Genomic DNA, 26,587 nt, shown 5'->3' with positions numbered 1-26,587 from the left:
CATATAGTTCTGCTTCTTGCCAATTATTGCAGGTTAAGCTAAAAAAGGAGGGTATGTGCAACTGTTAATGAATGGAACACCCTGTTATTAGATCTGCTCTGAAATGCTGAAGAGAAGAGTCCCAACAAGGAAGAAATCCATCCGCAAACAGTATCTACCCCTTTCTAAGCTGAGAAATCTCATTGTTTAAGAAGAGGGGGATCATTTCTGGGGGAAGAGCTCAGCGTCCTTCCTTCCCGCTGGTGAACTGGTGATTCACACATGGTATACAGTTTTGTCCCAACTATCTTAGCCCCGGAGGCATGAATGAGAAGAGTTGATGTCTCCAGCGGCACCAATCTAGCAGGGCAACATGCAGTTAAATGCAAAAGGATAAAATCAACAGGGGGAGAATGGAAGAATGTTTGGTTTTGAGGTTTTAAAAGGCAGCGGCACACAATGGACAGTGAGGAAAAGAAAACCCCTAGATCTAATGGGTTTTGTTTTAAGGATGTTTATAGATCCAGTGTTTCTAATTGTGTGGTGTATATCTCAAAAATCAGCAGCCGTGTTTTCTGCCCCAGACCCTCCTCTCCCCAGGCTTTTTTACGTGTTTTGTGCCATTGTTTGAGGAAACTCCTGGGATGGGAGTGGAGCTATTTTGTTTAAGCTCTAAGGCCAATTGCARTTCAGCTTGGAAACCTTGTTTTTAGCTGTGAATGGTCCAACATGAAACAAAGTAGCTGCAGTATGTTGGCAGCTGTTGATTTAGAGATRTATGGCTGTGACCTGTGTTTCTGGCAACCGTGGGAGCCGAGACGCCCAGAGAAATGCCAGCCGGGATCATGGATCTGAAAAATACGGTGGAGGCAAGATGAGTTGAATTGCAAGTAAACCCAAACTTTGTGCGTGTCTGACAAATCCAGACTACAATTATAACTCCCTGCGGGGCCCTGTGTTTTGTATTTTATAGCTTGCTTAACCAACCTGGGGGGGAGAGGGGAGCAGGATATCCATTTCCCAAGGAGAACCTTGCTAAGTTTTAACACATGCTTATCCCCCTAAGCCCCGTGCACGCAGCCCAGGGGCTCAGAGAATACTTGTCAGAGGGATTGGAGCGTGAAGGTCTGCGCTATAGCTGACGTACTCTTGCAGGTAAATTGCCCTTGAGGCAAACGTGTGCTCAGCCCTGGCCATACCCCCGATGATTTTGGAAGCGCCCACGTGCACCGCACCTTTATTGCCAGCAGTATTGCATTTGAACAGCTGATAGCGCAGTGAAGCATCGGACTTAGCGCTGCTTTCCTCTCTTTCCCCCACCTGCTCAGCCACGCAGAGACCGTACTTCTCAAGCACCAGTCCTTTTATAGGGTTAATTTGTTATCCATAGTATAGCACGGCGGTTGTCATGATAATTTTTCCTTAGCAATTTTGCAGGGTAGATTGTAGGCCTGGTGTTCTCACAAGGCTAGTCCGGATTTGACAGTACTGATCAGGACCCCCGGGGATAACAGCTCTTCTGCATTCTTTTAATAATGTATCTGGAAGTTAAAACAACAGAACGTTTGTGTCTGCACCATGGTTTAGAGCTGTTTGCAGCCCAGAGAAGAGATGCTGTCAATATGCTGTGCATCTCTGCAAGATCATGCATGGGAAAGGCTGGAGACGTGCACCCTCTAGCCCTAGCATCCTTCGCAGAGCGTAAGGTCTGTGGCCGATGATGGGGATAGACTCGCAGCAGGACTGCACGAATCTGAAGCTCTTGAACGGTAGCTTTAATAGGAAGAAGTGAATGTAATCCCAGCCAATGGGAACCTTTGTGTTCTGTGTGAACAGGGCTCCGGAGCGAGGCTCTGTGCCATTGCGGTCCCCAGAGGAGTGTCCCTTCCCCTCCAAGTGGCAAATGCTGTTCCAAGCTGCAGCCAGACGGGGCCACCGGAGAACAGTGTATATTGGCCTCCGCTTGCAGAACAAAGGGCTGGAGTATTTCTGAAAGTGTAATTACCAAAGCAATTAAAATTTCTATTGCTTAGGCTGGAAGTGCAAGTACCATGCAGGCTTTTACAAGGGCAATCAATTGGAGTTTGTTCCCTTTAAAATGATAAACCCTGCCAAGGAAGTTTGGCTTGCTCCCGGCAGCTGTTCATTACCTGCCTGCCCGCAAYGCTACAGCAGTGTTCATTGGCACAGTGCTCGCCAGGTGCCCGCTCAGCTATCACACCCGTGTGCGCAGAGCGCTTTGGGGAGACCAGACTCAATGGCGTGTTTTCCATGGCACTTCTCGTATGAGGGAGCTGGGCATCTCATTCAACAGAGCTGGCCCCTTTGCGTAGGCTCTAGGTTCGTGTGTTGGTTTTTGGTGTCTGGGAGCCTAGGAGTGAGACCAGAAGAGGCTGAGCAGCCAGCCAGGCTCCCTTTAAGCCTCTGCTATAATGTATTCATATCCAATGGCACTTAATAGTCCCAGCAGAGAGCAAATCCTGTGCTTGGAGCTGTATGGAAGAGAGAGGCTGTCACTACCTGCCAGCTGCAGTTGCAGGGGTGAGACCAGGGGAACATCACTTCTCCTTTTTCTTGCTTTAAACCCGGACATTCTCCTCTCTTTAGCTGCYTAGTCTTTCCCCACCCTTCAGTCTTTCCTGGCCCCAGAGGAAATTACTTGACCTCACACAGGTGAAAGCAGTCTGCTTTCTCGTTTTTGAGCCATGTTGCTTAATTCCCCCTAATGGGGATAAGTCAGTATAATCTAAGGAGGACAGAGCTGCTGCACTGGCTACTCTGGGAAGGCTGTCCCTCACTAACAGGAGTGCCGTGCTGTGACATGGGGTATGGCCTGGTGACGTGTGCTTGGTGACATTCTGAACAGGAGCATATCGTCAGCCTTCACTTGGCCCCAAAACAGTCACATCCAGAAAACRAAGGTGTTGCAAATGAATCCTGTGCTGTGACTGCTACAAGGATTTGGTGTTTAGGATGAGACTGGCTTCCTGCAGATCCCTTCTGCTCAAGCTGGATTTCTCTAGCCCTGCACAGGATTTAATCACAAAACTCAGCTGGGTGGTAAAAGACCATCAAGGCCATTCATATCAACCGTGGTTCACTTGTGAATCCTGTCTTGTGGCAGACACATTCACCAGGTCCCCAGTCGACRAGTGTGATACCAGCTGTGCTGAAGAAGTGCCTGGTGCCCAGTGCCAAGCTTCAGAGGCTCAGGCACTGCAGCCTGCYAGTGCCCATGCAGGACCAGTCCTTCCTCCTTGGGGCTGCCGGGCAGCAGGAAGGGTGAGATGGAGAAGGTTGTAGGTAATCATGGAAGACTTCTCCCAGCACCGGTACAGGAAGAGCCAAAGCCAACTTGAGATCCTCTGGAAGAAATTAATTGCAGGTTTAGTGTCTTTTGGCTGTAACCAAGGAGAAGATTCAAACTGCTTTTGTGTTCTCTGTTCCTATCCAGACCCTTCTTCAGAGACCTCTGAATCTCTGCTCACCTGTGCAGAGCAAGCCCAACCCTTCAAGTCCCTTTGTCTTTCCCCTTGAGGCTTTCTGGTTAATGTCACCTTTCTCAGGTGATGCAGTGTTTGGGGTCCCTGCCATCCCAGTCGTGGTGCGGAGCTACACATCCCTGTCAAGATTCATCCTGTTATGTGGGCCATATTTGCGGGGGTTTGTGATGCTTCCTTGCCCCCCAGCTGGCTCTCCTCTGACATGGTTTCTCTGCTCTGGCAGTCTCTAGATATTGGTCTCTTTTCTAGGTCTCTTCCTCACATTATGGATGCCTTCTTTTCTGATATACCATCTTGCAGTTCTCCAATGATTTTCATTTTAATTCCTTGCTGCAGCTGGGGTTCGTGTCAGGATTATGAATTTGCAGTGGGGGCTTTCTTGTTCTCTTCAGAGTAATTTCTAAACCCAGAGGAACAGCATCTTGCATAGAAGCACTTAGAGACCTCTTACAAAAGCAGCATTGGAGTATTGATCATTTTTCCTCTCCAGGGACCCAGAGTGTTACAGACATAGCTGCTGTGCAGTGTAGCCACTTGCAGGCAGCACCACACAACTCTTCAGGATGAGAAGTGAAAAATAGCTCCAGTTGATAGGAATAGCAGTACCCCCTTTTATATAGAGAGCAATGATGCCTGGTACATTGGATTATCGCTTAAAACGCCAGGACTTCAAATGCCAGGGTGCATGCACTCCTGACGCTGACAGGCTAGTGATGCATAATGCTGTTTGGGTTACCAGCTGAGCTCCTCTGTGCAATCTTTTCATAAGGTGAATATAATATCTGCAGTGATGTACCCAATGTTACATCAGGAGAGCTAGCCTATAATTATGCTTGAAATGTCTGAACAGGTTATTTGTCACTAACACGTTAGCTCACTCCATTTATTGCTACCGTTCAGCACTGCAGTGGGTTTGGTCTAACTAGAACTTGGGTACAGGGGTTGCGCTTTTTTCAGAATGCAGCAAAGCAGCATTGCTTTGAGTTTATTCTTTTTTGCTAGGAGAGCTGTTCACTTGGAGTGATAGGAACAAAATGTGTGAACGAGCTGACACAGCATGACTGATTTGTTTTCAAATGTCTCTCTCAGGTGTACAGCTCGTGTTGGACTTCAGCATGGACCTGGTTGCTTTGCAGTGAGCTGGCAGGTTCACCACAGTCTGTTTTGTTCTTTACGAGGAATTGAGGCTTTCAGAGTTGTTTGTTTGTGCAAAGGGCTGCCACACAGTTCACACAGTCGTTGGGTACTTGACTGGCCTTGTTACATGTAGTTTCATGGCACGCATCCCAGCGAGGGAATACAGCACTGCTTGTATCGGTRTAAAGGAAGTAAGTGCCCATCTCTCCTGATGGTGGTTAGTCAGCAAATGCATGCTCCGTCCTGCTCTGACCTGAAAGGTTCGGGTGGCATTTTCTCTTGTTTGTCTTGTGTTGCAGACTGGGATTTCATGGGGGAAGTCCACACACGTGTAATCCCCTGACAGGCTTGGAGGGAGGTTGTCTAGGAGGAATTGTTAGCCTGAAGCTTATGAAATGCCTTGTTTAGATTTCAGATCAAAAGAAAATTAATCCCCCATTTCTAGCGTTGGATCTGCCAGCTATCATCAAATTCTCCAAGGGGGGATTTTCACTTTAGGGTGCCCTGTTGAAAGAGCTGGCTTAGCCAAGATGAGGCAAGTCCAGGTGCACTGCAGATGTGTGGCTGAGACACCCTGTGCTCGTTAATGCTGTATTCACCTCTGCACACTGCTAGGTTTCAGGGAGAGTTTCCCAAGTCTTGTTGTGTTGCAGACAGCTGAGCTGCTCTGTGACCCTTTCCTGGTGAGCTGTGGCAGCATTTGGTTGTCCTTGGAGGCCATAAGAAAGAAGCCAAGGCACTTGGGGTAATTAAGCCTGTATTTTCATTGCTGAGTAGGAAGAATACCAGTTTGACTGTAACCAGCCCCTGGGTTTGAAACTAAGCTAGCCTACCCTGGACTTAAAACACTCCCAAGTTCTGGTGGAAGGAGTCTCTGTGTGGATGAGGATGGGATTAGAAACAAAATGCAAGCCAGGGCTTGGGGTAGCACGGCAGAGAAGATACACTCTACAAAAGAGATGACTAAGCAGGTTGGAGTTTTTCTTTGGATTCAGTGTCTTGTTTTCTGTTTGACTTATTGGCACCGGACTTTATCCAAGTCAGCAGGTGATGCATATTCTTCACCTGCCAAAGAGTAAAGCGTTGGAGTTGGCTGGGCAAGGCTGGTGAATTATTCTGTCACCGTATGTGAAGATAATCCAGTCCTTCTGGCTTTGGCATAGATTCAGCGTAGGGTAAATTGTCCAGGAGAATTAGTCAGGATGTTGCACTATAAAACTCCAAGGAAACGTAATCCTTCCTGGATGAGATAGCTCAGTTTTCTGTACACCACAACCAAAGTTTGCTGGGACATTTACTGCAAAATAGCCTTTGTCACCTGAGACCGAGCAGCCATGAAGTTGTTCTTTCCCTGCAGAAGGGACCCCATGGCAATTTCTATCTGAGGAAGAAGAGCTCTTGCAAAGGGCTCTGCCCAGGGTACTACTTAGCTGCTTTTCCCAGCACAGACCTGCCTCCTCCTCCTGCCACCCTGCTACTTAATAACAGGTTTTGCTGTAGAAATAGTAACTGCTGACTCCTTGGAGTACCACCGCAATGTGGGGGCTGCAAATGGAAAAGGTGACCAGGGAAACCTGCCTTTCCCTCATGCAAGCAGACAGGATTTGGAGATGACCTGACTCCTTCCAAATGAATGCCTGAGGCTTTCCTTGACATCCTACACAATGTCCCACATGCACCAGTAAATCTCTCTCTAAATCCTCGTGGGGTACCTGTGTGTGGACAGGCTTTGTGTCTTCCTCCAGTGGGAGAAAGAACTGGGCTCTTAAACCTGGGCAAGTGCATCACCTCCCAGGTCTGACCCTGCTCCCCCTGTGTTGAACCAGGGGAGTTTGTCTTATCTGTTTCAGAGTGTTTGCCTGGAGAGGAGCTGTAAAAACTCCTTGCCAGTGTTAGATGTCTGAGTATTCAGTGGCAGCCAAATAGGTGAGAAATTCAGCTGTAATTATAATTAAGTCAGAGATGCTGTCTCCATGTGTCATCCCTGGAGATCTGTTTACAAATTCATTTGCTTAACAATATGTTTGGAAGCCCTTGGTATCATTTCAGCACCATTTCCCTGGCCTATGCCCAAGCCAGTGAGCTGCATCTGGGCCAGAATTGCTAACCTATGAATTTGGGTTTTTTTAGTAGCCTGGAGTCAGACAAGTCTCTGATTATCCCTTACGAACATGGGAGAGGGCAGGTCTTACATGGATAAGAGGAAATAGTCCTTCCAMAAGAAGCTTCTCTCACTTTCACCTTGAACCCAAGTTACTGGATTGACTTTGTGTCCAGAAAGACTCCCCCTAGCTGAGATGTGGCTATACAATTGTCAGTCCTCCCTTCCCTGTCCCCAGACAGAGTCTCTGTGCATAGTTTTTCATAACAAATATGGAAAAGGAGTCCTCGATTTGGCAAAGCTTCTGTGTCCTTGACTGTGTTGTTAGAGGACTCCTCAAGACCTTTTCCGGTAAAATGGCTGGGGTATTTCTTTTTGAGCATCTTTCTGGGCCAGACAGACATACTCTGCCAGCAGAATGAATATGCCCAGAGTATGCTTCTCTGATGGGCCTAGGTTTTGCTGTCCTGTTCTCTCTGTGACATTACAAGCAGAGAGCACTGGGACCAGAGCAGAAGTCTATGTGCACACTTCTGTTGCTTTGTTAGTATGTGCTTTAGGTGCAAATGAACAGTGGAAAGTTGCATGCAGCAGCAGATGGTGGAGTATGAACAAAGACACTGAAGGGGATGCTGAGTACTCAGAACATGTGTTGTGCTGGCAGTAATCAAAGGAGCTCTGCTCAGAGATAGACCTTCCAGTCCTGCTCGCCAACCTGCTGTGTTTGATCTGTGCTTTTCGCCTCAAGAGAGCAAAGGCTTTCAGTGTGCTGTAGGCAGGACCTCTACGGTCTGTTCAGCACTAAGTACTGTCATTCCTCAGGGGAGCAGCAATGTAAGCTGGAGTAACTGGGTGGATTGTCAGCCAGCTGGGATTGCTCTCTCTTAAACAGCTACAGGCTGGAAGCTGAAGTGTTTAGAAATAAAGCATGCATTTGAAAGGCAAGAGAGATTAACCACCAGCAAAATGTGCCAAGAGGAGACCAATGGATTCTCCATCTCTCAAGGACAAGAGTGCACTTGTGGAAGATGCTTTAGACCCTACAAGATAGCGGGTTGCACAGAGCAGTAGCTACCTAAGCCCTCCAGGCAGAAGAGTCAGATGCTGTAATAATTCTCCCGGTCTTAAAATCCTGGCATACTGCTCTGTGTAGATGTAAAGGATCGGCTTTGTGTTGACACCACTCACTTCTTTGCAAAGCTGGGTTTTGCCAGCTGCCTGGCCTGGAAGAACAGGGGTATTTGCTTTGAGTCCTGCTGAGCTGGGTGTTCAACACCGCTTCTTGTTTGAAATGATGTCCTCATAAATTAGAAGGTGAGAGAGGAAGACCCTCTCCTTACCTCCTCCTGAGCAGCAAGAGTGAGGGGTTTAACTTTTCTGGTTGCTGCCTTGCTTTGCTCTGGGGCCTGCTGCTTTTTCAGCTGTTTCTTCAAAGTTCAGAACAGCTAACTCTGTCTAGCAATGAAAGCTGTTCCCTCCCCACTTCCCTCCTACTTTTCCATCGCCTTATCAGCAGGACTGTATTTTGTTGAGAKGAGCTTCAAATCACAAGCATGTTTCTATGCTCAGCTCCTCACAGTGTCACACTCACCCTGGATAGGGTTCCCATTACAGCTTAGCACTTTCACCTCTCTCAATTTGCCATGCATTAGTCAATCTGGAGCCTAATGGATTTGTAACCTGGCTTTGCCTGTATCGTCTAAGAGGTTCATGGCAGTGTAAGAGGATTTGGGCGCAACTTCCTTTCAAGTTAATGGAAAGATCTCAAGAGGAGTAGAACCTGCTTAAGGATCTCAGCATACTTTGCGTTAATGTTCCATAATTTTAATGGGAAATGGCTCTAAAGACCTCAGATCGGCTTTGAACGCCTTCAGTCTTGTGTCCTTCACTTGCCTCATCTAAAAAGGGGCTAAGCAGAAGTGTTCTTAAATGAACAGCATCCTTATTGGCCAAGAAACACTGCAAGTGTTTGGGCTTCCATTGATTTCTCTGGGAATGTCCAGTTTCCTGGAGATCAGTTGATCCCACTGGGCTGCTCACCACACTCCTCAGGGCAGGAGATCCAGGGTCTCCTCCCAGCTTAGTGGCTGTCTCTTGCATGGTCTCTGATAAGTCACGTAGCCTGTCTCTGCTCCATCTCTGTCTGTAAAGCAGAAATGAGCCCAGGAGTCCTATGGGACTTTTTTTTATGAGCATTTATAAAGCACTTTGTGATCGTCAAGCAGGAGGCAGTAGAGGAAAGTGAACTTTTATCRTTGCTACTCAAGTCTCAGTTACTACAAAGAGGGGGTGTTCAGCTCTGCTGCCTCAGACACGATTACCTGCCACACTTCATTTGTCTGGTACAGGTAATCCTGCCTTCCAGCATGTGGTGCAGAGCACAGTCTGGGTGAGGTCTTGTGCAGCTTTGCTATTGATTTGGGCCCATCCATGGTACTCTTGGCACTGGTTTCATGAGCAACTCTATCTGCTGTTTCTCCTCCCTCTCTGCTTGCTCTCTGCCCTTCTGCTCCTCTGTTAGCTTTTGGACTGTTGAAGACAGCAGTCATTAATTTTGTTACTGAGCATCTCTAGCTGATCAGATCACTGCTCGTTTGTGCCTCATTCAGTAGAGCTCTTGCCTCATTCTGGGCTGCAGGTAGATGTTTTGTTCTGCCTCTGGCGAGCTGAGCAGAGACGTATATCTCTAGCTGCTCATCACATCTCCAGGCCCTCTGGTTGGAAGCCAGCCTTGGCAGATCTCTTATACATGTTGGATCTCTGGCATAACCTGCTTTTGCTCAGACAGTCCAGGTTAAATAGCCTGATTTAGAAAAAGAGTTGATGCAGACCCCACTCATCTCAATGCAGTCAGGTTAGGGAGCAGCTACACACGCATTGGTCCTGGCAGAAAGAAGTAAGAAAGGCCACATTGCCTTGACCCAAACGTCTGTGTAGTCCAATATCCTCCTTCTGACAGCAGGCAGGAATGGATGATTGGGAAGGTGTGTAAGAACAGGGGAAGAACTGATCCATCCCCAGGTTAGACCCTTCCAGCTTCTGAAGACTGTGACTTGGTGACATCCAGTGATATTTTGCATTGAAGAGCAGATCTGAAGGGGCTGAGAGCTGTCAGCTTTCAGAAGGACACAGTCAGGGGTGCATAGCAGTCCCCAGAGCAGCAAGCGGTGAGTTGCCTTGGGCAGTTGCACCAACAGAGCATTTGAAGGGCTGCTGTCCTCAGTGTATGTGCTTGTGACACAACTAGGCATGCTGGTGTCTAGGGCATGGAAATACACCTGGGAAAGACTTGGTGGTCGGATGGGACCTGGAGAGGTGGCGAGGCACTTCTGATGCAGTGCAACAGAGCAGCTGTTGGAGAAGTTGTCTTATTAATGAGTTCTTCGTACTTTGCTTATGCTCAGTGCTCACTTGCAGTCTCGCTGCCAGACAAGCACTGGKGGGTCGACATTTACTTGGCAACATGTGGCTGGGCACAAGTGTCCACTTTTCAGGGGAACAGACAAAGTCCACGATACTTGGAAGAGATGTGGAGCAGCGTGAATTGTTTGCAGTGTAAAGCCAGGAGAGGCTGTGCAGCAGGCTGTCCCTGCACACTTGCTCTGAGCTGGGCCACCGTGAGGTCAGTTCCAGCCCCCAACAGTTAGCAAGACAGATTGAATCTAGATTGATCTGCCTAGTTGCACAGAGTGAGGCCAATTCCAGCCAGAAATTCTCCTCTCCCTTTGTCTCCATGTTAAAATGAAAGACACCTTGTCAGATCTCCTGGAATAATGGAAAGTACAGGGCAAGATAGAAATAAGTGTTGGGCTGATGTGTAGGAAGAATCATTAGGGCAGAAGGACATCATTGATACAGCCAAACTGCATCTGATCTGCATCGCTGTGATGAAACTGTGCCCTGTGGTACTCCTACTGCAAAAGGCAGATTTCAGCAAGGTCTCTGCTATTTACTGCGCTCTTGCAGCAGGTTGCAGGGGAGTGCAGAGAAGCAGAAGCTGATGCAGAGTAAGAGCTTTCAGCACTGATAGCAAGCTRAACTGGTGCAGTGATGTGTGCAGCAGGGAACTCGTAGGAAGCACCTCTTGGTACAGTTGTTTGATAGATATAATCGGGTTGCTCACATCTTCACAGTCCCTATCCCAGTCAAGAGAAAACTGAGGTCACAGGAAGGCAGAGGAGAAGAGATATATTGCTTCAGTGAATACACGTAAGCAGGATTATGGTGCTGAGCTAAGCTGGTGTTAATAAGTCTTTTGAGGGATGAGCTTTCGGAAGGGTGACTAGGACAGTGAGGAGCAGGGGTTCAGTCCCTAGTAAAAGCAGGCAGAGGAAGATCAAACATCCACTGTTGTGCCATGTGTCACACCAGCCATTCCCAGGCTGTGCAACCAAATTACAATGACGCCAGCCGTGACACTTGGCTGAAGGAGTGCTGGCCTGTCCCCTCTCACAGCCACGTCTTCCTGCTCTACTGTCATCAACTGGGACAGCAAGGAGGCTTAGTCAGAAGACAGGGCAGCATGTTTTCAGGGAGGGCTGTTAACCCCAAAGAGTTCAGTGATCTGGTTCACAGCCCAGCTCCACAAGCTGCTCTGCCCACGCAGCCAAGGGAGAGACCTTTGCAACAAAGGGATGTCTCTTTTGTGCCAAGAGTGCTCAGTTTTTCAAGGACACTGTAGAAAGCAGCCTGAGGAGTAAGACACAGGACAAGGGCCAAACCAGCAGACTTTCACTRCTGCAGAGAACAACGTGCAGGCCCCAAGAAAACAACCTGCGAGCTACTTGGCAGCTCCATGAAGCAGACAGAGACAAAGGATGCTTGTCCCAAGATCTGCAGTGGGTGCAGTCATCCTCGAGCTCCCAAAAGTGTGAGCAGATGCCCTCTGAGCCGGCAGCATGGCGTGGCTTTGCTCATGTTTATCCATGGCTTTCATCTGCACAGTGCCAGCGCAAAAGCCGCTGTTTATACTTGACAGCTCAGCTATTGTTGCAAAGTATGATTTAATAGCAAGACTTGATTACAACATGCAAATGTAGCTGCTGGGGGACTATCTCAGAGGTTTGTGAAGATTAGCTGTTAAATTGGCCAGTGCAAAAACATTATTAAGCAGAGAAGATAATTATTCATCTTGTGCTTCTGTAGTGTATAGAAGAGACAGATTTGTTTAAAAGCCAGCAAGTCCTATATAGAGAAAAGACTTGTGTAAATGCCACATCGTGTACTACTGTATGTTGCAGCATATTTTATTAGAGAAGCAATTCTTAATAACAACATTTGGGAACTTGTGGAAGGAATCCATTATATTACTCTGCACCATAAAAGCAAACCTAATGCCTAGTCTGTGTGAAGGCTGTGCACATATTGAAACATCTCCTTTTGGTGGTGGTTGATTGCTTTTATGGAGATTGTATCATATGGATATAAACAAATCAGGCACTTGATGTGAAATCTGGGAACAGGGCTTTAGACTCACGCATCTGTCTTCTATCTGTGCGTGTTCCCTCTGAAATGCATCAAGGTTCCCATTAACACCTTAAATGTGGAAAGTAGGATTAAAGAGAGACTGTCAGCACATACAAAATTAAAATCTACGTATGCGCTGCTGTTGTTTTTTACCTTTCAGTCTTAGAGTAGCGTGTAGGGCTCCTGGAATAAAAAGCTCATGTGTGGGGGGGTGGGGAGGAGGATTTGAGCGTGGGCAGTTTGTTAGTGCCACAGGCTTGGTTTCCAGAGCGGTTTGCAGGGTATGGAATTCCTCCTCAGGGCCACAGGGGCAGCAGCATAGACCAGACTTGCAGGAAGCAGTGCGATGGCAGTGCTGTGTCCCTGGTGGCCGGGTGACACTTTGTACCACTGTCTCACTGCCTCTGCTGTACAGACCACAGGAGTCTTTCAGCAGAAGATAGAGGTTTAAATCCTTTGAAATGGGGCAAAACAAAAATTAGCAGGTGGAACTTGGGCTAAGACTGGGACTGACTATAGGAAACACATTTCATTAAAAAAAAAAAGGGGGGGTCAGAATGAACGAATGGATGTGTCTTGCTGTGAACTGAATGCAGTCAGTGCTCAACCAAAATTATGTCAACTGTCTCTAAGACTGGGAGTGAGAGCCAGCAGGGGAGGGGGCAAGGCAATGAAGTGACTTTGGCTTCTGCAGATAGCCTGGTGTCCAGACAAGTGTCACAGTGCCACCGTGATGAGGGGATTAACTAGAGGAGCTTGTTGGTCACCAAGTTGCATTGGTTGGTCTTGCTGTACGTGGTGTTGTCCTGCTCTGAGATTTGGCTGCCAGTGGGGGTGAGGGTTGTTCTTGTCTAGCAGGGAGCTGCCAGCAGATCCTGAGCCTCCACTCAAGCGAGCAGTTGTWGGCGTAGGAAGCTTGTGAGTGGCAGTTGCAGGGCCGAAGTCAACTCTAAAAATATATTTGGCTAGTCAGAGCCACAGACAATTTCAGGAAAATCTTCTTTCACAAAGGAGTCAGAAGGGCTGATTTTGAGGAAAAACTTGTTCACAGAGGAGCACAGAGCAGTTGCAAGTGCCAGCATGGTGACGCTGGCAGGATGAATGTCCCGTACTGCCATGACTGCTGCTCCCTGTTGATTAATGTCACTGGGTGTTTCCTTGCCAGTATCTCCAGCTGCCGCAAGATGCTTTGCTTCACTTGTCTAAGCAGGAGGAAGTACCCTCCCAAGCCTACATAAGGGAGATAAAGACTTCAAGGATTTTCGATGGGAAACTCCTCTCTGTCCCCTTTGTTGCAGCTCAAGAGCATTTGTGCAATAGTGATTGCTCTCCAGGCTAGTTCCTGTGTGACTCAGAGCTCCCTGCGGAGCTGCTGACGGCTGCTGGTGTGTGAATCTCAGCATCCCTGGATAATCTGTCCAAATCACTGTAAATTTGGATTTGCTGTCAATCCTGCTTCCTACTTTACAATGTGTCTGTATGCACACAGCCACACTGCCTTTTTCCTTACTGGCTGTGTAGTGGTAAATTTGTCCCGGTTGGAGCCATCAGCTGTTCAAGGCGGTGAAACGGGGGTGACAGCAGCCTTGCTCGTAGTTGGGCTGCTTCTCAGCCTGTAGCCCCAAAGTGCCTGTACTGTGCCCCGGCTCCTCACCTGCACCTCCTCTTGTGACTGCAGGGCAGCCGGGAAGAGCTCTTACTGCAGCACCGTCTCCCCAGCCATATTATTCACTGGCAAAGGGTAATCCTAAAAAATACCTGTGAACAGCTGCAAGGCAGCAGTGTCAGAGAGGACAGCTCTGCACAGGTCTTGTGTCGCCAGGGAAAGGAGAATGACGCACGTTGTCATCGCTAAGCACGAAGGGATGGTTTCTGCAGCCGGTCGCTGGGAATGTACCACGTGGGTGGGAGCCGGGGCCAGGTCTCTGCAGGGAAGATCGGGTGAGGATGGGTCGGCCCCTTCGGGACTTGAGCAGGAACACAATCAGCCGGTGACAGGTCCAGGAACACAGGGCAGCGGGGTGCGGGCTGCAATGCTGAGCTAGGGGACGCTGAGCCCCTGCCCAGGCACATCTCAGTTAAAGCTGATTTTTAGAGTGAACTTTGGTAGTTTGTAAGGAAACAGAACAGCGTATGGCTATGTGAGAAACCATTTCATGAAGGCTGTGTGTATTCAAGCTGTTCTTGTCTCTTAAGAACACATTCACACTTTCAAGCTGCATATCCAATGATCAGTACTGATAAATGCAATAAATTTCATCATGGGACGGTGGGACTAGTGTTATGGAAGGATTCTCTGATAGCCGGAGAGAGAAAGCAGAAGTGATGTATTCATCTGTTAAGCTCCCTTTTTTTGTGTGCATATGGCCTGGATGTACAACAGATGTATCTGTTAAATGGTCTTAACCTGTTCTCAGACTCTKGCATGCAAGAAGTCATTTCTGTAATCCCCTTTTCTGGCAGTATTGATACTGCCTATGGGAGATGGCCCTTAGCTGCAAACTGAGTACTGTAGTAAGAGTTGCACTAGCTCTTGGTTTTGTGAATGACAGAGTTTTACTGCACTGAGCTGAACAGCACAGTTTGAGACAGAACCTGCTCATAACTGGTCCTAAGAGTTTGCCACTGCTGCTCTGAAACCCTGGGCTGGAATAAGGCTGTGATAATTAATGGAGGTTAAAGTACTCCTCCTCTCTGTGAGTTGGTTGGAAATGGAAAAGAAGAACCTGTCACAATTGTGACTGGCTCTAAACTGCTGTCAGGCTCTCCTCCTTCCCTTCCCCTGCCCCAAGTGGAAAATTGTATTGGAAAGCAGCAGTTAAAGCACTTAAATCTTTCCACAGTTCATTTCAAGCTCCCTTTCTTCTTCCCAGCCATTCTCAGGCCAGTTCAGAGCGTGGATGGAAGGGAGAGTGTGTCTCTGGCTGAAACTTGCAGGATGTTAAGTAACAATGGGAGAGTGGCTTTCAAAGAGGGTGTAATGTGCTTGGGTTGCACGTACCATAAGCTGCATTTCCCATGCCTTGACATTCAGGCCGAACCACGCATTGCTCCAGAACTGCTTCCCTGCAGTATGGGATTTATCTCAGTATGTTATGGTGCAAGGTCAGGCAGAAATGGGCTTGGTACCACTCCTGCTGCAGAGGCACTCACTCCCACAAGCAGTTGCAGAAGCTGCTGATGTGCATCTGGACAGCAGTAAGTGAGTACATGAAATGTGAGCAATAACAGAAGCTGTTGTACTTCCTGCTGTGCGTTACCATTCACACARTCCATGCCCCTTCCAGGGCACTTGGATTGTGTGTTTTAACTGGTGTGTGTGTGTTCCCTTTCTCTTTGCACCTCTTAGCACAGCCGTGTTGCTGCTGCAGGCAGGGGTTCTTAGTGGCTTTGTTCCCTGCTGGAATTGGTCAATGAAGGGCGTCTGATGGAAGCTCAACTTCACTGGCCACCTCTGCAGCTGTCTGGATTTAACAAGTTGATCAGCTGGAGGAAGCTCCCAAACCTTTTACTCTGACCCTATTGAACAACTCATGCTACAGGGCTGGGCAGCCCCACTCCAGCTATCTTGGTGTCAGACTCCAAGAGAGACATGACACTGCATTTCCATTCTCTGAGWGACCTCCGTGTGTTCTCACTTGTGCAACCTGAGCTTCAGAGATCTCCTAGGAAATAGCACTCATCATGGCCACTTGCTCTTYTCCCATCCCACAGTGTTTTCAGGTTTGGGGGAGGAGAAGGTATCTGTCAGCTGTGTCTGAGCTCTGAGGTTGCAGTGAACTCATCACATGAGCTGTTTCAGGCTGGTACTCTCAGATTTGGAAAGGGTCAGCCCAGCATGTACACCTGGCGGCCAGAGATCTAGGACCTGAGTCATTCACACTTGACTGCTGAGTGTGAAGGCATGACAAGGCGGGTTGCCAGGAAGGAATATGGCTGGTTGGGATCCAACCGCCATGACARTCTGAGTCACCCTGCTAGTGGTTTGTAGCACTGAGGTCCTGCTGTGCCAGGGCTGGAGCCACCATTGCAATTTCAACACCAGGGTCTTTGCAGATGACTTTCTCTGATGATTCCCATTATAGACTGACAGACAGAGGCACTAGGAAGGAAGAGAGCATTGCAGTCCAGTCCAGGATGGAGATTTTGATATCAAAGATTTAATGTTGTGCTTCCTACTTTTAAATGTACAGAGGTGCCCTGTTCATTCAAGGTTAAACTGTCTGGGAGATGCAGCACSCAGGGCCAAGTATCTGTCAGGCCTGGACTGGAGGTTCACCAAGATATGAGGATATATGGTTTTATTTCAGTTTTGTCATACAGAGTTTACTACTCAGTGTCTGTAGGACAAAAAAACTCCAGGGCATCTTAGGATATGCCCCATGCTCCAGAAGAGGTTGTTGTTTTGGCTTTGAAACACTCAAATGCAAAGACAAGAATCAATGCCTGAAATGCTCTTTTTCCAAGGATTAAAAGGCATGTAGCTCTGCCAAGATGACAATGTTGCAGATCTTATTGGGATCCAGTGCTGAGATCTGCTGGTTTTAGCAACACAAATGTGCTGACAGATCTGCACGTCTGTTTTTTTGGTGATGGTAGACTTTTGCAGAAGGCTGACCTGTGCTGCTGAACTCCAGTTGCAGCTCCCAGTTCAAAAGTTGGAAGGTAGCATTGCAAGGTCTCTCTTTCGTCAAACTTGTGTCTTTCACTTTAATCAAGCTTTTCTTGATTCAGTAAAACCCTGTCCCAAAGGAGCAGTTTCAGAATGTCATAGTGATTTTAGTTTTGATTCCTCTGTTCTTAGATGCAGCTGAGGGGCTTATAAAAGTCAGTGGAGGAACTAGCAGAAGTAACCAGGTTAGACCTCGTGTTGTGATAGCCAGGGACTGACACATTTGCTACCTTCACACAGCAGCTTGTGAGGTTTTGTAGACCTCAGTGTGAACAGAGCTTGTTCTTTCTTTTCTACAATCTCGGCAGCGTGATGAGAAGCAAAGTCCTCTCTTGCTAAACCACCTCTGGAGGTCATCATATCCACCTCTGGGCTTTAGGGACACAATTCTTCCTAGCTTACAGCTAGACCACCCATCCTTATCTGGTATGGTCTCATTGAAACTACCTATCTATCCTCATTTAGCTGTCTGTCTGTATATAGCTCCAGTTGGAGGTGAACAAACCTCTGTCACTACAACTGTGCACCCTCCTTTTGCACTTCTCTGACAGCAAGTGTGCTGTTAAATGCCTGCTCTCTTGCTGTTTGGCTTTCTCTGTTGTGTGCTGAACTTAGTACAATGTTTAGCTGATTCTTCTCAATCCCATTGCATAAACGAGGCTAATTTCAGCCTGCCGTGATGTGTGGGCTCGCTGGAACGTGACTGTAAATCCAGGCCTGAACATTTTCTTGTAATGGACAGGGTGGTGAAACCGCGTTGCTGTCTTTAACCTCAGGCTGTCCTTAGACCAAACCAGACTCTTCAGAACTTTATGCCAGTAAATCAAATAGCTTTTGAATCAATGCACATAAAAGTCAAGAGAGAGAAGTTACAGATGGAAAAGACCTATTGTACCTTGAGTCTGTCATGCTGCAAAGGGGGCAAGACAGTGTCAGGAATTTACGGTGTAACTCCAGGAGTAGTCCCAGCCTGCCTGCTGAGGCCATGCAGGGTTATTGTCGTGCTTGGGGAAAACTCGAGGTGGAGGCAGATTGCCTAAATTTCCTATAACTTTTCCTCTTTGTATTTCATTCCCTTGGCTTTGTTTTTAGTGTGGGGGGAAACCTGCTGTTKATTGTACATTCAACAAATCTGATATGCTAGTTCTCCTGCTCATTGTTTTTCACTCAGGACTATGCCTGACTCTTTTCTTTAGAAGCATGTTTTTCTCACCTAATATTTAGTTTAAGATTGTAAGAGCTGGATATAAAATCTTCTGGGACATTTTAATCTGCCAAAAGCCTGCCCGAAAACAGAAACTATCCAGACTATTTCAGTAGTCCTTATTTAGAAAACAGCACCCCAAATGCAGTGTTGCCCATTTCCCTTTCATCTCCTTACCAACTTTTATGGGTTGTTTTAACCCTGATCTGCTGTCCGTGTCCCTCATACCTTGCTCCCCTCCCCCTAGGGTTTCCATGTCTTTGAAAGTCTTGGTAACCAGAACTTTCATGTGTTGTGCTTCACAATAATTTCAGACCAAGAATAATATAGTTGGAGCCAGCTGGATCCCTCACTCCGTATTGATACAACTATTCCCCTTAACCTGCCCACACTCAGTGCTACAACTGAAAATCTGAGGTTGAAGTAGTGCAGTGATGGACAGCGCTGTGATCCTTGCTCCACAGCCACAGCCCCACCTGGAAAGCACCCTCAGCAGAACATCCCACAGCCAGGAACCAGCTGGATTTGAGTGTCCACTAGGAACCTTGCTAAGTTGAAATGTGTTTACCTGACATAGATCTCAGACCCAGTGGTCCTAATGGTGGTTCCAATTCCCTTGATCTGCAGCCACTTTCTCCAGAGAAATGCTTCTCCAGCAAGGCCCTTTCTAAAGGCTGGCCAGTCTGGGTGAATGCYCCTCCTGGAGCTCTCTTCCTAAGAGCCCAAACAGCACTCCAGCTACCACTGCTTTTCACTATGAGAGTGGTTAAGAACCAGAACAGGGACTCAGAGGGGCTGTGSTGTGGCTATTTATCCTTGATGATTTCCAGAGCTCAACTGGAGAAGGCCAACCTGATCTAGCTTTGAGGTTATCCTACTTTGAGCAGGAGGTTGGACCAGAGACCGCCAGAGAARGAGGGCATTATTTAGCAAACCACTGCCTGGCTTTCATTTCATGGAYGTCATGGGGTAGACATTGGGTTGCCCTGCCACTGCTGCCTTTTGCTGCTGGATTATTTAGGTTACTCTCCATGCACTACTTTACTTTTTTAGCTGGCTTTTGTTGTTCATCTTTTTGCGAGCTTCGGCAGACTCCTGTTTGTTTGTCCCAGGGTCACGTCTGGGTTGGTAGATGGATGCTCTCCCCAGTCATTGGCCATCTCACACTCCCAGGCTGGGAAGTTCACCCCTTCTTTGTTATTTCCCTTTTGTCCATCAATTTGTCTCCCACTTTAGAAGTAATCAACTCTCCAATGCCAGGTAAGCTGGAAGTAGCAAAGCCAAAAACTCAAGGGAGAAATGCACGCAGGATGTGAAAGTCTCCTTAKCTGGAACAGCTGGGACAGTTTTAGCCATCTGATGGAGGGACATGGTACRTGAAGGACAGTTCTAGCAGTTCTGTGGATCCATGGCACTGTCAGTCCTCTGGACAATTAACTGTTCCTGTCATATAGAAAGCTTATCTCAGATTAATCTTAACCAAAAGCTCAGCTTCTGAAGCAATCCCAAGTGCAGGTTAATATGTACAAGCTATCAGCTTCGATTTTATCTCCATCCTTCACTAGTGCAGAGATAAAATCCTTTTAAAAATCCTTTCTGATCTTTCTGGTTCATGACATGGCTTTAGAAAGACACTTTCCATACGAAACTGGCAAATGCTTTAATGAAAATGTAAGTTTTTCTCATTCTTTCAGGGACTAGGATCAGATAAGGAGCCCCTACTTACAAGGGCCATGGCATTATAATGGAGCGGAAGTGATGGACAGTATCTCCACAGGATACTCCTGCTAGAAAATATCAGAATGTTGTTTCTGCCTTGATGGCTTAAGATCATCTGTTTACCTAATGGACTTGCATTTGCATTTTGCAGGTGTTGTGTTAATATTAATGTGTTGTCTGAATTGTTAATATTCCTTCATTTCAATGTTACATTAATGAAGGCTGCAGGGGATGGAAAAGAGGCCTAACTAATTAATTAAATGGGCAAAAAGCATCTTTAACTCTCCATTGTGCTGCCCTTTGCTTCCACCTAATGGGTCTTGGCATTTGTGGTCAGCAGCCATGTAACACATGCTGTTGTATGGAGCACTCAGCCACGGACTTGCTAATTTTTCTGACCTATAAATCACTTGTGTAAACTTTAACTGCAAGGAAAGGTGCCTTTCATTCCTGTTTCCTCATTTTAGTGGGAAATGCAGTCTGATATGAGGCAGTGCTGTCCTGATGTGCGARGCCGGAGACTTGCACGTCAGGAGAGAGGCTGTCTGCATTTCTTCAGGAATTCTTTCCATTCCCCTCTTAGCCAGACTCTGGATGACACTAATACTATGTGTCTAGGAGAATATTCTTGTCATAAGCTCTGCTTTCGGAGCCAGTCGCATATCAGGCTGTAATCCTGGGAACATGGACTGCCAACCTCTCCTTTGGGAGCTGTGTTTGCAGGGTATTTCCCCTGTCCTACGCACTCTCTTGGGTCTGGCTTAGCTCTGGACTCTCTTGCCCACTGGGATTCTCGTGGGCCAGAGAAAACTGTTTTGGGTAGACCACCTGGGTCTGGCCCCAGGCTGCCAGGCAGCACCCCTGCTTGAGAGCCTCCAACATGGTTCCCCAAAGCGAGGCTTCACAGCCCAGGCGGTGATCCCCCAGATGAGACCTGTTAGTTTGAACGCACCATTTTGGTCTGTGCCCTAGTGGTCACTGCTTATCCCTCCCCTGTGGAGAGCGAGCGAGGCCTTGACCTTCCTCTCGTAGCTCCCTCAGAGAGATGATGTCTCTGTGAGCTGGTGGCTCTCTGAAATGACAAAATGAGTCTGATAGGGGTCTGCAGGAGCAGGGCTGAGATTGCAAGCTGAGCAGCTCCTGGAGCTGTCTGCAATGATCTCAAACCTTTATGAAGCTACATCTTCTTGGCCATAGAGAAGTGCTCAGGCAGGGTGAGGAAGTTGTGTTTCAAAGGAGGACTTTTAAAAAGTGCTGCTACTTCTGTGCTGACATCCAGCACGACCAGGGAGACTGGCACAGCCCTGGCTGCTGGAGGCATTTCTACATTGTGGTGTAATTGTGGGGCTCCGTGCCCATGCTGAGCAAACGGCACTCTGAGGGCTGCTTTGGGACCCCTGGGGAAAGTGTGGAAAAGAGGTTTTCTGGCTCAGCGAGCCCATTCATGGAGGGTGAGCTGCCTGTGTCTGTCATGCTGGGGGTGATGTCCTCTGCCCTGGGCTCAAAAATTTGATAGWCTCAAGAAAATTTTGGAGGATGCCGCAGCTGGGACCAAGGGAGTCCTCTGAAGTTGTGCCTTTGTGTCATATGTGGATGAGTGCTGGTCTAAGCTTTCATCCCTGGCCCATGGCAGCTGAAGATGCCATCTTGGCACAGAGGAACACTTTAGCATCCTGCCAGGAGTCTGAAGGTTGCAGCCGATTTGCATGAAAAGGAGCAGACTGCAGTCATATTAACATTTAATGAAAAGGCACAGCCCACAGAGGCTGYGTCCTCTGCAACAGTCTCTCTTTTCAATTAGATGACGTTTCCTTTGCCGCTTGGATCAAGGTGGGACGTGGGGTGATGGGACGGACAGGCTTTGCCTTTATCTCTTTAATACAAACCACAGATGAGGTTGAAGAGCTCCCAGGCCAGGAGGGGAACATTTGCCATCTGTGCAGCCAAGCAGCTGAGAGCCCTAGCGCCGCTTGTGCTGTCTTCAACGCTTCGACGTCTGACCTGACGTTGTTCTGCCAGATTAAGTCAGCTCTGTTATGTAACAGCACTGCAAAGTGGTGTCAATAATTTCAAAGGAACTTAGGCAAATGGTTGAGGTTTTTCTAGCGGTGTAAATCCCCGTGTGCAAACCAAGTACATCAGGCTTTAAGCAATTAATTCCTAATCATGCCGAATGTCTTCAGTAGCCCAGCTTTAGTACTGAGCTTAAACAGTTTTCCACTGTACCGCACTTAATTTGGATAAAGTGAAGAAAGTGGTATCATGGCCTTTCCAGCCTAAAGGTGCAGGAGTAGCCAGTAAATGACATATGAATTCAGGAAAAATCTCCCATGCATTTTTGTTCTAGGCATCTATTACTGGGAAGGCACCATAGCTAATAAAAAGGGCATTCATTATACCCCAGCAAGGGAGTTCATTAGAGAGAAAAGCCATTCTAGCTTAGTAAGAAATGAATCTGAAACTGCCTCAGAGCTGCTATTCTCATCAAGTTTCAATGTTAACAGTTTTAACCAAGAGCTAATTGAGCAATCTCAGAAAGTGGAGTAATTCCATTATTCAGGTCGGCTTTGTAAGGCTACCGCTAGCTGCAAAAGGAGCACAAATGACTTTCATTAAGCCAGGAACCGCCAGTGTTCTTGCCTATTACTACTTTTTCTTTCAAAAAAAGTAGGGCTTTGGGGCTTTTGGCAACAGTCTTTGGCAAAGGGAGCTCCACACCAATATTGCAAAGCTCATATATAACCGTGCCATCCAAATTTTGGCTAACGGAGGGTTTAATTTTYGTAACTCTTCAAGCAGCAGTCCTGTTCTGGAGGGCATGGCTGAAGATGTTCATGTCCATTGGACTGGCATAGCGTCCCTGGGAAGACAGTACATCTTTCTTGCAGGATTTTGCATGGAAAAGGGCCATCACAAGCTCCGTTCCGGCTACTGGCCAAAGAGCATGATTCTGTCATTGGCTGCGCTCTCAAGAGATGCGGGGTTAGCTAATGTTGCTTTTAGAAGAGTTTTTATAGAAACCTCCCGAGTTCCTTTGCTTCATGGAAGAGCTGTAATCAAAAATAAACATACTTGATTTAAAGAAAAGAAGAAAAAGTCGCACTGTATCCAGGGCACTAGACTAAGTCTTTGGATTTAACTCTTTGGAGAGATTATATTGGTTGAACTGCGGGGCTGTTTTCCTTACTGTTGTCCTTCAACCGCTGCTGCTGTTGGGCCTGCCACCGTGCACTGTAGTGTTTGCATCCTTTTGTGGAAAGTGACTTTCTCTTGGCGAGTGCAGCAGGATTTAGTCTGTTCCATGGAGGTGGCTGTAGGTCCCTTTTTGTTATGAGATTGCTCTGCAGTGATAATCCCTTTCAAGCCAGCAGAGCGCTAAGGCTGTCAGCTACGTACTGCCCTTAGCAAGGGGATATGTATCCGTCAATGTCTTTACAGCTTTCTCAGGCRTTCACAAAAATGCTGGTTGCCCTGCAGAGCTTCCAAAGCCTGACTGTGCCTTCACTCAAAGCATGAGGAAGGAGATGCTCTAACACCAGAAAGTGCCGTTGGGTTTTAGTGGCCAAGCTCTGTGTGGGGCTGTGCTGTTCATCAGGCCAGGGCTTCCTTTTCTCAGTGCTAGCTTCTCATAGTACCACTTGATTCGACCACAGGCCAAGTCTGATGCCTTCAAAGCTCTTCTTCCCTATCCCTATTTGGAGCCAGCACAAAGTTGGGCACCTGAGACAGACACATAGCTATGGGTTGAGAAACCAGAGCAGGCCCTGCCTGCTAGGCAAAGCACAGACCTGTGCTGAGCAGGGAGCATAAACCCATCTGCACAGTCAGCCGGAGCTTGGGAAGGAGTTTGAACAGCAAAAGGTTTGTTTCCTGCACAGGGGGGAGCAAGTGCTGTGAGAGGGAGGCAGGATGGAGATGAGTGGATAGGATCCTGTAGAGGGATAGGGGAAGGAAATTCGGTAGCCTTTGCAGAAATGATTCAGTCATACCTGGTTCAAGTCTGAGATGCTGGAAAGATGCTGGGAACCTTTAAATTATGCCAGCTCACCCAACTGGATGGACAGCCTGTTGGAAGGAAAGCTCTGACTCCAGCTCTGGGTGATTCAGCTCTGTCCCATTGCAAGCAGATTGCCCCAATGAACAACAGGCAAAGAGGGGMCTGACTTCTCCAGCATGTCCAAAGCATGGAAAATCCAGCCATGGGAAAGCTACRTGGTGTTTGGGATTTGATCTCTGTGCCTATGCTTCAGCTATGAAAACACTTCAATGCCTGGGATACACCCAGCAGTTACATCTTCCAGGAGGCGATAGAGGTGAATAAGAAGGCATGGGGAAAGAGCTGTGCTCGTCTATTTGGCCATACCTCGCTGCCRTTTGCTCTGAAGCTTATGGGTCTGTTACGCTGGTGGAATGTTTTAATGTGYCTTTGCTTTAACCAAGCTGCCTGCCTTGTTCCTGCACTTACTAGATTGCAAACAAAGTACTTCTTGTCTCTCCCCGTGCAGCAAACCTTGATTTGCTAATGTCATTTGTCAAGTTAATCAGGGAGAGTGGGCACTTAGATGACTATTGTATAGCCTGGCTGCATTGCCATGGAAACACTGCAGCCAAACAGACATTTTACTTGCCTGCTTTGCTCTGCTGAGATTTGGCATGAAAACCCAATATTTTATTTGCCATCAACAAAACAACTTGCTGGGGATGTGAATAGTTTTTCAAGGTTGCTGTAAAGAGATCAGGAAGGGTTTTGCTAACCTTTTACGGAGCAAATAGTATCACCATTACTAAAGCAATGCCAGAATCTGAATGTACAGCTCCTCTTCCCATGTCCCACAGATGTTTGGCTCTTGGTGGGAGCTGGGTGAGAAGAGTTACAGCCCAGCAACTTGCATTTGGGGCAGCCGTCAGGGCATTATCAGTCCCCCTTAGCTGGACAGTTTTCAAGATGGTTATTCTTTGCCTGCAGACCATCATTTGAAGTACTTTGAAAAGCACCAAGTCTAAGAGCATCTCAGGAGCCTGAAATCTCCCCAGCAGTCAGTGGGATTTAGAAGCTGACATGCCACAATCACATCTGAAACTAGGAAGCGAGCGCTATTGAAAACCCTACCCTCCRCCTGACCTCTTGCATAAGGCAGGCTATAGAATTTCACCCACTAACTCCTGCACCAAGCCCATAACTCATAAGCAAAATCTGGGTATTGAAAGAGCCGGCAGAAGATGCTTACGCATGTTACAGACCTCTCAAGCCGTCCTGACTCTCCCTCTCCTCCCTCTCACATGTGCACRCGCTAAATGATGCATTGAACAGGTTTGGAAATGCTCCCTCGTGCAGCCCCGGCGAGCAGGACAGCTGGTATCTGCGAGCACCTACGGGAGGCAGAGCCACCTGCTAGCCCCCACCTCTCTCCGCAGGACAGCGGAGGAAACCTTGCATGAGTGCTGAAAGGGCAAAAGTTCAGATCATATTGTTTATGGGATTTTATGTAGCCGGGAGCCAAGGATAGCTCAGCTAATCCAGAGGAAACTGTAGCGATGGCGTTAGAATGCATTTCACATGGGATTCATTCAGTGCGCTTTCAGATGGACTAGTCTTTCTGTCTCCATTTTTTTAGCCATGAAATATTTTTCTTTGCGCTCCTCTCTGCCAGCCACACCGAGCCAAACTCCAAGCTAGGCTGTTTTAAGAAAAAAAGGAAGAAAAAAAAMCCCCTCCTGTCGTTTGACCTGCCGACGAGCTAGCAGGGTTTCAGCGCTGCTCCCAGTAACGATAGCGCCAGGCGTTCATCTGGCCCCCGGCCGCTGCCAGCCAGGCTTCAGCTCCAGGCTGCCTGATGATCCATTTCTTTTTTCCGAGCCGCAGAGTAGCGCTTGCCGAGTTGAAACCCTAGTGAGGACGCTAGCTCGAAGTGCAGCGCGTGGCAGCTGTCTTTTAAAATGGGCTAGTGAAAACATGAGAATATCCTGAATTCAAGAGCTCAGTGGGGTTTCCGGCAGCATGTCCCGGCGTTGGACGGCAGCGGGGAAGGCTACCTGGGGAGGGCGAGAAGGCGGTGGCTTTGCCATGCTCTGCYGCTCCGGAGCAGCCGAAGCTGTGCTGGCTTCACCTGCCGTCTGAGCCCTGGGCTCGTCCTCCTGAGTCTCTCACGTCCTGTGCAAAGTCTCGGTGTTTCTAGATGCAGTTAGACCTCCGCATTAACCTGTTCTTTGCAGATCTTGGCCTCCCTCCTCATGTCCTGAGGGAGCTGACCCACAGRCCCCCTTTCTTTGCTGAAATAGGTGACCTGGCTTAACTCTGGGCGCAGGTRCCAGCTTGTTTGCTGTCCCAGCCCGTTCGCTCAGACCCCGTCAGACTCTCTCACATGCTCTGGATTAGCCTAGCTGTGACCGTTCCCTTTTGAAAGCTGCCATGCAGGGGGGTGTTTTCCTCTCCTTGGGGACTAAATCTTGGGGGAATGACGTTTAAAACAAGGCTCCCTAGGAGCTACCACAGAACAACCCCATCTTGTTCCTCCCTTTCGTGCCTGCAGCGCATCAATGACTGTCTGGGCCGCTCAAATGGGGTGCATTCGGGGAGTAGCTCTGGGACTCCCATGGGACTGGGAGCTGGGAAGGACCCTCCATCTCCACAGGGCATTTCAGCATTGACCCCCAGGGCATTGCAGTCTCCCCAGATCACCGTTGTTCATTAACCTGAGCTGATACGAACTGACCCCGTTGGGGTCCTGGGGCTTCTCTTCCCTCCTGGATATATATGTAGCGTAGTGTCTGACCTCATCTGTGTTACCCACTTCTTGGAAGCACAA

At 47.9% G+C, this 26,587-nt stretch overlaps 1 protein-coding gene across 4 annotated transcripts in view; it reads left to right on the top strand.

Moving 5' to 3' along the window:
• Positions 1-26,587, top strand: part of DIS3L2 (DIS3 like 3'-5' exoribonuclease 2) — a 204,361-nt gene that overhangs the window by 162,652 nt on the left and 15,122 nt on the right. The gene's annotated exons all lie outside the window — the stretch shown is intronic.

Source organism: Apteryx rowi, unplaced genomic scaffold (genome assembly GCF_003343035.1).
Source record: "Apteryx rowi isolate R43461 unplaced genomic scaffold, aptRow1 scaffold_32, whole genome shotgun sequence".
NCBI lineage: Eukaryota > Metazoa > Chordata > Aves > Apterygiformes > Apterygidae > Apteryx > Apteryx rowi.
The sequence above is the reverse complement of the archived record's forward strand: the minus strand, read 5'-3'. Positions and strand labels throughout refer to the sequence as shown.